We start from the raw sequence: 13,651 nt of genomic DNA on the forward strand, positions 1-13,651 counted from the left end.
TAGTATATTTTGCACTCTATGGTATATTTTGAATGCAGTATTGTATGTAGGTACCTAAAATGTATGTTGGTATATTTTTAGTATTTTTACGGTATATTAATTTGGTATATTTTAAGATTAATATCGCACTATTAATTGCTTTGACTGACAATCTGGTGAGCTTTGTACTCTTTGGTATATTTTGAAGCCTTTTGTATATTTTTAGCGTTTTTGCGGTATATTCATTTGGTATATATTTAAATGAATATCGCACTGTTTTGAATATTATGTCAAATGTAATAAATATTGCATTTTTGAATTTTACTTTTAAGATTTCACATTTTTCGAATTTCAATTATATTATATAATATGTTACTCTTAATATGGCATAAATTGTTATTTTCTTATATTTGTGGATTTTGCCTCTTCTAAAATGTCAGCATACAAATTTAATTATTATAATCTTTAGTTGATAACCTAAATAATTATTATTTGTAATTATTTGTTGCAGGATGCCAATAAATTTGCAAAATTATCTGCATTCAATCGTTGAATATGACTAAACTATTAATCGGTAAGTGATCTCTTGAATCTTTCTATATATAAAAAAACTAGATAATCGGAAACTGTCTTAAAGATTTGCGATGAATTTTCGATACGTTAAATATTTTAGTGATGCAAAATAAGTTGTTAAGCTTTAGTAGATGTTGTATCGGATAAGATAGGAGAAGAGAGTTCCAAGTTTCGCTGATAGAGAACGTAAAGAATAATAAACTCTTTTGCTAAAAAAAAGGAGACGACGGAGAGACGTGCGGAGACAAAGCTAATGAATGCAAAGACACACATGGGAGACTGACAGAAAAAAACAGCAGGAATTATGCTTACATAACAGAAGCGAGGAGGTAAGGGCAAAGTGGGAAAGGAGATAGGGGGAATGCAAAGAAATATTTGTCAATGCAACGAAATGGAAAGTTTGAGGTGCTGCGTCTGCGATGCGCTATTGAAATCACGTTGCCCGTTGCCACAGCACACAAATGTCAACGAAGGAAACAAAACACAAACCGAGTAGTGTGAGGAAGGGTGAAGAGAAGAGGAGGGGAGGGGAGTGAATAGAAAAAAAAGCGAGGAAAAATACTGAAGCTGAAGTTGAAGTTGAGGTTGAGGCTGAAGTTGAGGTTGAGGCTGCAGCTCAATCTAAAAAGGAACTGCTTGGCGAATTGAGGATGTGCGTGCTGTAAGTTCTGAGAGTGAAATGAAGTGAGTGAAGTAGAGGAGAATGTAAGAAGGAGAGAGGGGAGTAGGGGGTGGTGGTACTAGCTGCAATAGAACGTTGACTACATCCTGCAGCAGCAGCAGCTGTAAAGCTCGCCTTTGTTCTGACCTTTTTTGTGTGTGCTCGCTTTACGTTTTCTTTTTTTTTTGTTTTTTGTACTTGTGCATGTGTCAAATTTGCACGACGAGGCCAAAAGGGGGTGGCAAGGGACTAGGGAAAGAGTGGGGAGGGGATGCTGCACTTGAACTACGCCAAATACAGCGAAGGAGACAAAGACGAAGACGACGACGACGAAGAAGAAATGAAAATGTAACCGATAGCCGACATCATGGCAAAAGCTAACATAAGTTGCTGCTGCACTTGAGAATGGACTCAAAGAGGGATGACGATGATGATGGGGAGTAGGAGGAGAAGGGGAGGGGGGAGGACTACGCTATTAAGGGATGCAATTGCAAGTGATTGCACTGCAAGTGTCGTTAGGGGTTTGCTTAGCAAATGCGAATGCAAAGCGGGGGAAAGAGGAGTCAGAGACGGCGACTAGAGCAGAGCTGAGATTGGGAAAGGGTTCGACATAAAGTGTGGGCCAGTAGCTCTAATGATGTGTCTGACTCCCCAGCTGCAGTCGGAGTTGGAGTCAGAGTTGGAATCGGAGTCGGAGTCGGAGTTGGAGCTGCTTAGGCAAACATAAACAGACTGAGGCTGAGTGAGCGACCATTAGCAAGAGTTTGTTGTTTTTGCGCCTCAAAGTATGCTATGCAACATTTACGTATTTCGTGCATATTCATATTCACATTCATATTCGCATTCACATTCTAGTGGAGCACACGGCAAGAAATCCTCGAGTGAATTCGCTTTCATGTTGTTGAAATTATAGTTTAATAGCAATTCAAATTAGTCACTTGATTACACTATTGTTCATCCTTTCAAATTCCTAATTTCAAAGTTGATTAATATGCACTTTAAACTGTGATGATATGTCACTATTTCACCACTTAAAAATCTTTTAGATCATCTTCATTAAATTCTGTTAGTTTCTGTTCATGAAGCTTAAGAGTCCAAACAATCAAATGAAAGTTTCCATCAAGTTAATTGGGGAAAAAAGGTGAAGATTGAGGATGCCATAGATACGTTTCATTTTGATAGAATTTAGTTTTGTATATAAATATATTTCGGCATTTAGGAGCTAACGTTTGAAATTTCTCGTTTATTTAATATCGTTTAATATTATAGATAAAGATTTATTGTAATCTTGAATCCGTACGAAAAAGTTAATACCCGAAAAATACTATATTTGTTATCTTGTTCATGAATACTTAATATAGTCAATTCCTGATTTTTATCAGTGTACAAGTGAATATGCTTATACTATATATATTATTATGTATATAGGTATATACTATTCACATAGGTCGGGTAGTTAGAAGGCTTAGCATGAGGAAACGAAAATAGGAATGGAAATAGGAATCAGAATGGAAATAGGAATCAGAAAGGGAACGGAGGCTAAACCTGGAGCGGGATCTCTGTAGCTGGAGTTGAAAGCTGGGATAGGAGTGGGAAATCGGAATAGATCCCTTGTGCTATGTGGTTCTTCTTGTCGTATATACTATTCACATAGGACGGTTAGTTAGAAGGCTTAGACTGAGGAATGAACAGAGGAAAAGTAAATGGAGCGGGATCTCTGTAGCTGAAGTTGGAAGCTGGGAATAGGAATGGGAATGGAAATGGAAACCCCATATAGATCCCTTGTGCTATGTGCTTCTTCTTGTCGCCATTGTTTAGCTGGTGGTATTAGTCGCATCCTCTTTTTGTTTTTTTTTTTTTTTTGGGGAGTTTTCATTAGAAACTTTTTTTGTTTTCGCCGTTTTTGGCAACGTCAAAGCTGAAAAAGGGTTCGCTCATGTATAGCACACATATGTGTGTGTAGAGCGTCCTTTTTTGCATACACACATACATACATAGTATAGAGATAAGCGTGAGCGGAGATTTAGATATTTTAGACATGCGTGTGCACTTCCATCCCGCCCCTCTTGCACCCCTCTTCCCCAGTGTTTAACACCCAAATGGGGTTCTGTTGCTGACATGTTTCGCTGTCTGTGCCGCTGACCAGCGCAAAGTCTCCAAGCTCTCCACACTCTCTCTCTCTCTCTCTCTCTCTCCACTCGCCTAACTAAACATGCTTAATTAGAAAGTAGCTGCGGTCGCTGCTGCCAACGGCGACTGCGGCAGCGACTGAGATGGGAATGGGAAAAAGGGGGGAGAATGGAGAATGGAGAGATGGAGACGCGCTTGGCTCATATTTCACTGACCAGCGCACCACTTGCTTCGCATATGCTGAGGCAGCAGTCACCCCCTCTCCCTTTCCCGCTCTCCCCCACTCCTCCCCTCTCCGCGTTCTCCGCGATGGCAACCCTTTGCCTAAGCATGACAGACTTTTCGGTTTAGCGTAGCATTGCGTTGCCTTGTCTCGCGTTTGCTCATTAGGCAACGGCGGGGGAGACATAAGGGAGGGGGGGGGATTGGTCGCGGGAGTTACTCTCGCGGCTTATTGACGGCGAGCGGTGAAGAGGGGGAGGGAGGGAGAGGGAAAGGGGGCTGCGTCACGCACATATGAATATGTTGAATTAATCACTTGGGTTTTGGGTTTACTTCGTTTTTTTTTGTTTGCGTTGTATGCTCTTCATTTTTTTTTTGTGTTGTTGTGTGTGTGTGTGTGTGTGTTGCGTTGGCATCAGCTTTGGGTTCCGTTTTAGCCGCGTCGAGAGCGAGAGACCAACAACAGACCAACATCGGGAGAACCAGCATCATTCACTCGACTCACTCCAAACTGAACACCACATTGACATGGGCATTGCTCTAGGCATATTTGGCTGACCCCCCAGTTCCCCCCCTCTGCTGCCCCTGTCCCACTCTCCATTCGTCAGCCTGCTTTTATATTATGCAGCAAATCGATAAAAACTTTGACCACCCCGCCCGACCAAATGTGAAATGTGTGAAATGCGCGCATTAAATAAAAAACGCCGAAAAAAATAAATGTAAAAGAGGGATAACCTCCCCCCCCCGTCACCCCCACCCCTCTGTTGCTCCCCTGACGACGCAGCTAGAGCCGAAAAAGGGTTCGCGTCGTGTTGGTTTTTTTTTATGTTTTATATTTTACTGTGTACTGCGTGCCCAAAGGTGTGGCCAGTTCCCCTTTCCCCCTCCCCCTCCCCCTTGGCAAATGTGCGCCTTTTCGCTCTGCGGCGGCGTGTTTTAGATAAGGTGAATAACTGCGATTGTTTGGAATTTTAATGCAAAAGTTTTTATGCTACATCCATGTCCAGCTTTGAATTCGCGCACTCCTAACGACTAATGGCAACCCCCTGCCCCCTGACCCCTGCCCCCTTTTTCACCACCCACTTCACTCATCCCTTTGTGGTTGCCAAAGTGACAGTTGTAAATACGAGAGCCAAAAGCGGCAGGCAGCAAATGAATTAATGGTCAGCGAAGGGCTAAACATTGATTTATACTATGTATCAGAACACATCAACGGAGAGAGAGAGGGACAGAGGGAGAGGGAAAGAGAGAGCTACAGAGGCCAGCTTGTAAAAAGTCTGCTTCTAATTTACAAATTCTACTTATTAGAAGATGCGATGTTTTATGTTATCACATTTAATGCAATACTCTTTACTGTTACTTCTAAGTAATGAAGTATGCAAAGAGGCAAGCTCGAAATTTTTCTTATTACACATTCATTAAATACTATTTTCTTTATCTGCATTGAGGATTTCAACAACTTAAGTACTAAATCTATAACTGCAGTCATTAAGCATAAGTTATGCAGTTAAATCAGATTATATTATTATCGAAATATTATTATAGATTTTCTAATCTGAAAGTAAAAAGTTGTTAATTGATTTTCAGATTACTTTAAATTGAAATGAAATGAAAGTAGAAAGTTTTTGTTCGCAATTTGATTTAATGTTTTGTAATAGAGCTTTTGGATTTCATTTGTGAATCTACCAACAATTCACCATTCTTAATATTTGTTTGAACTAATCTGAAATTCGATTTAGAAATTACAAATTAGAATTATATTTAGGGACTTTAGGGACTTTATTTAGGGACTAGTGTGCTTTTCTCTTTGAGACTATATTTTTATTCGCCACTTTTGTTTTGCTTATCGTTCCGTCTTTTATAACTATATCTTTGCTTTTCAAATCGTATCACATAATTGTCGTGTCCTTTATTATATTTTCCTTTCGATATTGATGCTTTAGTCAATGAACTAAAATTTTTTTTATGTTTGAGATTATATTTATATTTGCTACTTTTCGTTTTAGTTTGAATTAATTTGAAATTGGAAAGTTGTTTATCAAATGTGCTACTTAAAAAAACTATTTCGAAGACTTTTCTATAATATATTTTATAAAGATTTATCATTTATAATAGTTTTTCTAATGCTTACGCTTATATTATTATTGGCAACTATTTTTTTAGTTTTGAAGTAATATGAATCTTGAAATGTGAATTAAGAATCTATTTTGATGAAAGCAGAGTTTGATCTTGTTATATTCGACGCTAGAAATTGGTTTCAAATTGTAAAATTCAATGAATTGTATTTCTATTTTGAGAATCTAGTAACTAATTCTTATAATTTAAATTATATAATTCAAAATTATTCGATTTAACTTGAGCTTTTGAGATTGAGTTCCATTTAGCTTGATTTGAATGTTTATTAAGCGAGGAGAGTTCGTAACTAATTTATTTTTATAAATCAATTTATATTATAATTCACAACTATTAGTTTTGAGTACTAGAAAATGGTTTTCAAATTCGTAAAATGAAATGAATTTGAGAATTTAGTAACTAATTCTTATAAATGAATTTAGATTATTATTCAACATCGCTTTCTTAAATTGAGTTTGAGTTCCATTTCGCTTAGTGGAATAGATTTAATGCAGTTTGAATGAATGTTTAACTGTTTAACTAATTTTGTTTTTAATCATGTGCCGCAGTTGTTGTGCTGGAGGCTGCAGTCGGAGAAATAGCGACAGAGTAACATGAAACATGAAAGCAACAGCAACAACAACGCTGACTTAAATCAAAGGCACAATTTGTAGACTGTTCTTGTTATTGTTGTTGTTGTTGTTCTTTTTGTGGCTTCGTGTTTTTTAATATTTGAATGCAAGCTGCGAAAACAACAACAACAACAACAACAACAACAAAAGGCTGACTGACTTTGAGTGTACCGAAAAAAATGTAAAAGCAAACCGAGTTGAGTGTGTGTGAGTGTGTTTGAGTCTTTGAGCTCGTCGTATGTCAACTGCATAAGGATAATAAAAAGCATAAGCAACCACAAGCGCACTTGCAACACTCACTTGCAACACACACACACATACAAACCAATGAAGGCCTGCGGAAGTGCAGCAATTGCAGCGAGGCTCACAAAGCATTCTAACATGATTTTAATTACGATGACAACGACGCAGCCAAAGACAAAACGAAACGAAACGAAGAGGAAGGGGAAAGGGAAGGAGAGGGAGCGTTGCCTCGGCCCAAACTTGTGCCACAAAACAACTTCAATTCCGCATCCCCTTGCCACAGTTGCCACACTCAGAGCGCGCATTCGTGCCCCAAACAAACGCGAGTTGCAACAACAACAGAAACAGCCGCAACAATAACATCGAAGCACAAGCAGAAACAAAACGACAGAGATACAGAAAACACCAACACCAACCGAGTGGCAGCAACAAGAGGAAGAGGCAAGGGTAGGGGATGGGGAAGTGGAAGGGGAAGGGGAAGAGATGGAGGGAAACGTGTGAAGTCCTCAAATCGCTCGCAGCGAGATGCGAGGCTGACAAATGCTTCGCACTTTTTTGTCAGCCTCATTTCGCTTGGCCTTGTGGCGTGTCTCTTGCAGCACCACCAACCATCCTTCTGCTGCTGCTGTTGCTGCCACATTGTTGCTGCCACGTTTCCGTGTTGCACGCTGCATTGAAGTAGGCGACATTTAGCTAGCGTTGCATAGAACCTCGATTGATCTGCATTTGTCTATTGCAATCTGTTTGAACTTTTCCGCTTTTAAATCGCATCTAATTCATTTGAATAATCGTTTAGTATTTTCGATATACTATCATTGATTTATAGTATAATTTATCTAATTCGATCCTACTTAGTTAGTTCGAAGTTCGCATTTAGTATTTCTGCGAGCTTTTTATCTTTTATAACAAATCCTTTACTCACTTTGGATGACAATCTGGAATGTTCAGAACTCTATAGTATATTTCCAATGTGGTACTACATATACCAAATAAAGAATCGGTATATTTTATTATATTTTGCTGTGTATTGATTTGGTATATTTTCAAAGAGCACTTTTTAGCTTTCTTACTTGCTTAAAGTATTACTTTATTAATATACCAAATCCAGCCTTCGGTATATTTTCGGTATTTTTGCGGTATATTTATTTGGTATATTCCTCATATTCTTAAATTTAGTACTATGTATATCAATATAGCAAATATAGATTTTGGTATATTTTAGCACGTTTGTGGTATATTTTAAGTATATTTCTAGAATATGGTTTATTGGAGTTGGGTAGATAGGAACACTCTCAACCATAGCTTTCTCACTTAGTTTTACTTTGATTGATGTTTTCTTTTATATGCTAATATAATTGGTATACATAGATTGTATTTTTCTTTTAAAATTGCTATAAACCTATCGTTAGGTAATTTTACTTTTGTTTTCATTGTTCACAACTATTTCCTTGCTTTTCAACATATAAATTATTCACACAATTATTGTGTCTGTTATTTATATATTCTTTTCGATGCTAATAATTTAGTTAACGATCTAAAGTTCAACTTGCATCTACATTTGATTGGAATCTATGTATTTCAATACAAATCCATCTCGACTTTTCAATCTAATCATCTTTAATTGAAATCTGTTTAAAATTCTTTTTCTAACCGAACTAACGTACGAGCGTGAGGAATTAAATGTGTATACAATAGTTTCTTTCGAGTTGAACTATTTTAAATCCAATGATCAGAGTTTGCTCATTGCTTGAAATATTCCTAAAGTGAGCTTTACTTTTATTTGAATTTCAACTCGATTGTGATTGACACTTAATTTCAACTTTCGTTAAAGGCACTTAAAGCAAAGCTAATTACATTTTTCTAGAATCAAGGTTTTGTAGACAATTTTCTGTTATTTGAGATAATAATTTCCCTGTTGTTTTCTCATACATTTATTACCCTAAAATACGTTAGCATTGCAATTTTATTTAATTAACGTATCAATTTCACAATCATATCAAAAAATTGAAAGAGATATGTTTCATATTCGATCGTGAAAAATCTGCTTGCAGTTTTCCCGTATTTAAAATTTTGAATGGATTAATTTTTGGGATTTGTCTGAATACAAAAATTTTGCTGAGATGGTGCAGCTTTATTAAATTTATTGCATAGACTGAATCGTTGACTACATATCAAAGATATTGTATGAGCTGAGAACAATTTAATTCAACAATTACAATTTCCGATCACAATTTTGAGCATTTCTACTTTGAAGCTATTTTGCAGATAAAGCTCGTTAATCTCCAATAAGTCAGGAACACTTAGAAAGCAAAAGTATTTCATGTGAATCGATATAAAAATTCTTCTTTTTATATATCGATTCACATGAAATACTTTTGTTTCCTAACAGCTTTTGATTTATTTGAAATTAGCAAGTTAAAGATGAATTAATCTTGTGATTAGCATAAAATACAAGGTGAGAATGGAATTGATGAATTATGATCTCATAGATTGAAATACTAGTTTTCTCTATAAACATCAACGATGGCAATTAACATAGAGAGAGTTTTGTTTTGTTTTGTTTTTTTGGGGAATGCTAGCGATGAAATCTTTTGGAGTACAATGGAATATTTGGCATCGTTTCACTTGAAAGTGCTTATGCTTTAATAGGCCTTTTGCGGGCAGAGATATAGACAAAGAGAGAAAGAGAGTGGGTGGGGCATGAAGGTGTTCCAAGGGGAGAGGTAGGGAGGGAGGGAGAGGAATGTTGCGAGTAATGCGGGCTCTGCGTTATATTATTTTGACAATTTTTTTATTTCGCCGAAAAAAAAGGAGGGGAAAAAAACGAGCGAACGAGCGAGCGAGAGAGAAAGAGAGCGAGAGAGAGGGAGAGAGAGAGAGATGTGAGAGTATATAGAACTATGTGTGTGGGTGTTGGTTGGGGGGATTGTCGAAAATAAATGAAAAAGGCAACACATCATTGGTGGCATGTGCATAATCAAGCGACGGAATGGCCACGGCCGATAGGCAGCAACAGCAGAGGGAGCGTGGAGAGGGGAGAGGGGAAGGGGGAGAGGGTGACGCAGCATAGGCCCGAAATCGAAAGCCGACAACCGAAAACAGCAGCAGCAACAGCAACGCGAGTGGCAACTGCAACTGCAACTGCAGCAGAGAAGGAAATGAAGACAGAGATGGAGGAAGAAAGGAGATGGAGGAGACGGAGGGAGGAGAGAGAGAAGGCTGCGCAGCTAGCGCCAGCAAAAATAGTGTCCAAAGTGCGTTGCAAATGAGCAAAAAAAGGCCACGCCCCACGCTCTTGGCCAGCGCCCAGTTTGCGCCTACTCCCACTGGGTTGCAGTCCCCTCCCCCTCCCCCGTCTCCACTCTCCTCTCTGCTGTTGTCCTTTGCATCCTTGTGCATCTGCAGCAGTTTTGTATGTGCTTTTGCTGCTGCTGCTGCTGCAGTTGTTGTTGTTATTATTATTGTTGGGAGTCCGTGTTGCAACCTTCCTCCCCCTGCCTGCCACGTTTTTCCTCCTTTTTTACGTTGTCTTTTTTTTCCCCCGTTTCGTTGTTTTTTGGTAGGTTTTTTATTTTTTTGTGGTGGCGATTCTCGTTTTTTGGTTTCGTTTTTGTTTTTGGTTATATTTCCTGCACAATTTTAATGGATTTTTTCGTAGATGTGCATGCGTTATATATCCACCACACATCCCAAACATATATATATATAAATATACATTTATATATATGCACATATTGCGTGTGTGTGTGTGCGTGTGTGTGTATGCAGCTTGTTTTACTTTATGCACATGGGCTCGTTTTTCCTTTCCTTTTTTTTTTTGTTTCTCCGGGTGTTTTTTTTTTTTGTTTTTTGTTTTTTGTTGGCTAACGTCGCCATCGCATCGCCATCGCCATCGCCATCGCTGCTGCTCATCATGATGAGCATTTTTTTATTCAAGCAGATAATTACATTTAAATAAAATAAAAATTTCATGTAGCGCAAGGTGGAGTCAGTCGTTCAGCCCCATCCAACAGCGGGTGAGAACGGACGTAGGACGGAGGAGAATGGACGTAGGACCGGGGGAGAACGGACAAACAACCAGCATAGCTCCCAGTGAGCACCCGCACAGCTCTCGTCTAGCAAGAGAGCGAGGGGGCCCTCGACTGGGAAGTGGAACTGGGGCTAGGCTTCGTCCTCATCCTCATCCCCATCCCGGACTGAACTGAACTGGACTTGTAGCCAGCCGGTTGTTGGTTTTGTTGGCATGTTATTTTATAATTCATTTCGTTGCGTTGTTTGACTTACGCGGCATTGCACGCTACTGTCCCGCCACTGCACTCGGTAGCTCCTCATCTCCATTCCCTTTCCCATTCCCAGTCTCGTCCTCATTCATAGAGGAAGAGAGATGAAGAACGTGCAATCGCACACTGTGTGTTGTCACAGAGTGCCGCAAATTGCGCCGCATTTGTCTGCTCTTAGGCTGGTCTCTGGTCATCCTCTGGTCTCCTCTTTTTGCAGTCCTCAGTTGCCCAGTTGCACTTTGCTGTTGGGGTGTCCAATATACAAGTCATTCGCCTCGCCTCGCCTCGCTTCGCCCCTTCCCCCTAGCTTCTCCTTTAACCTCGCTTGTTTGTTTGCAAACTGCAGTCAAGTTGTTCTGTGTTCGGTGTTCTCTTCGCTCTTTTAATGCTAATTGCCAACCAGGTTTATATATAGGACTTGTTCTTCTTCTTCGAAGTTGCACTTAATGTCCGTCGAGGACTGCGCATCATCATCCTCATTTCCTCATTTCGCTGTCCGTCTTTGGGGTCATTTCGAATTCTAAAAGTGTCGCAGTCCAAAATCTCCTTTCTCTATTTTTCCTCTTTCTCTCTCCGACACTGCGGTAATCCCGGTAAGAGAGATAAACATATAATTACTACTTTACTTTATTTGTTTTGAAGACGTATTTTAGATAGCTTCATTTCTATTGTCGTGCGGTGTTGGAAGTCTGACTTTCAATACTAAATTAAATAAATATAATTAAGGTGAATTGAATAATATGTAAGATTAGTAAAGTGAATTTTTATACTTTGTAGTAAAGATTGTCAATAATTATTTCCAAGAGATTAAATTCTTAAAACTTAAATTCATTTCAAAATATTCCACTTTAATAATTATCAGAATTTATTAGTTTTCAATAATAATATATTAATAATAGTATAATAATTATATACAGATTATATATATGTATCTTATTTAGTAAATCAAATCAATATAACAAAAGATATTCTTTTAACAGTTCAATGAGAAACTTTAATCACCTAAATACATAATTTTATTTGACGAAATAATTAACTTTAGCCTTTAACATTTTAACTTTAACAAACGCTTTACTATTTTATGAAATAATTTGAATTTGTGAATTTTAATGACATTCTTATATTATTTGTAGCGAAAATTCCTGAGAATTCTTTTAATTGCTTATAAAATCCGAATATAATTCTAATTCGGTTAAAAATCGTTAGAAAGAAGATTTTCTAAGCAGAATTAGAAATGATTTGAGCTGATAAAGACATCTTCAATTTTTGTTTTGCTTCTATCAATTACAATACAAATATCATATATTTATTACAAATTGCAAAGTAACAAAAATTTCACTTTAATTTTCGATTCTTAAACTATATAGAACTATATAAAATGTTTACTTTTAAGCACTTTAAATGTATATGTTCATTTTGATTCTTGTGATTTTAAACATAACATATATCTCCTCTCAAGACATTCAGTGTAATAAACCCAACTGCAAATGATGTCTCACTAAGTTTAAATGCTAGTCAAAAGTCGTTACCAATAATGTGTTTTAACCTGAACTGAAATGTATGCGAATATTTGGGTGGACAAAAGGGATAAGTAGACTTGATCAGGCAAAAGAGCTTTACAAAGTGCATGTAGTACTCAACAGTTGCAGAACTGCTACGCAACAGTTGAAGAACTTTAAGTAACTAATTGCTAACTGCTTTTGGATAGCTAAAAATGTTAATGAATATGGAAAAAATGCATGCGAATGTTTAGAGCTAGTTTCCACTGAGAAGCGAGAGTGCGAGTTGAGGTTTGAAGTTGCAACAGAACGCAACAGGCTGCAGCTGCAGCTGCCACAGTCTCAGTCTCAGTCTCGGTGTCTGGGCTGAGAAGACGTGCGCGTGCCACACGAATTTATCTGTGACTTGCTTTTGTTTTAAGAAACGCAACAGCAGCAGTCACATGACACATTTTCATCGAATCAATACGGTTGCCAAATAAAAAGCAAGCACAGCGACGCAGAAGAGGGTGACTGAGGGTATGAGAGGGGTGGGGGTGGTTGACGGGGGGAGGGGGAGGGCGATGTCAGGTGGCAAAAGATGCAAAGTCGAGTCCAACAGGTTGTTCTCGATGGCGATGGCGATGGCGATGTTGTCGAGGAAACGTTGCCAGTTGGCAATCCCAGCGAAGACAACAATTGAGAAAGCAACAGTCGAGTGTGCTCGACTGAGAGATACCCGCTACTCATAGTGAATAGAAGCAAAAGAATGCGGTATTCATTTTAAAATATACCAAATTTATAGACCGCAAAAAATACTAAAAATATACTTAAGTTTATATTTGGTATATTTACATGGTACTACGCGCTACGCATTTTTAATGAAAGCAAAACAGTGCGGTACTATTGTTTTAAAAATATACCGAAAAAAATACTAAACATATGCCAAATTATATATTTGGTAATTTTGTGTAGTACTGCATTCACAATATACCAAATAATGCAAAATATACCGATTAATATACCGCAAAAATACTAAAAGTATACCAGAGGCAACATTTGGTATGTTGATCTAGCACTACATTCAAAAATACCATAGGGTGCATAATGTAACAGATCATTTTTAAAATATACCAAATTAGTATACCAAAAAAATACCGAAAAAGTGACACTAAAATATACCGAAAAAATACTAAACATATACCAAATGATATATTAGGTAATTTTGTGTAGTACTGCATTCACAATATAACAAATAGTGCAAAATATACCGATTTAATATACCGCTAAAATACTAAAAATATACCAATGCCAACATTTGGTATGTTAATCTAGTACTAC

The 13,651-nt window shown here is 37.8% G+C and overlaps 1 protein-coding gene across 4 annotated transcripts in view; it reads left to right on the forward strand.

Moving 5' to 3' along the window:
• The window catches only part of LOC117566000 (BTB/POZ domain-containing protein KCTD5), a 69,741-nt gene that overhangs the window by 16,179 nt on the left and 39,911 nt on the right, over nucleotides 1-13,651 (forward strand). For all 4 annotated transcript variants that reach the window (XR_007955037.1, XR_004571952.2, XR_007955040.1 and 1 more), the window contains exon 6: nucleotides 491-553. The gene's annotated coding sequence lies outside the window, so the exon portion shown is untranslated. The remainder of the gene's footprint in view (nucleotides 1-490; nucleotides 554-13,651) is intronic.

The sequence above is a fragment of the Drosophila albomicans genome, chromosome X (assembly GCF_009650485.2).
Source record: "Drosophila albomicans strain 15112-1751.03 chromosome X, ASM965048v2, whole genome shotgun sequence".
Lineage (NCBI taxonomy): Eukaryota > Metazoa > Arthropoda > Insecta > Diptera > Drosophilidae > Drosophila > Drosophila albomicans.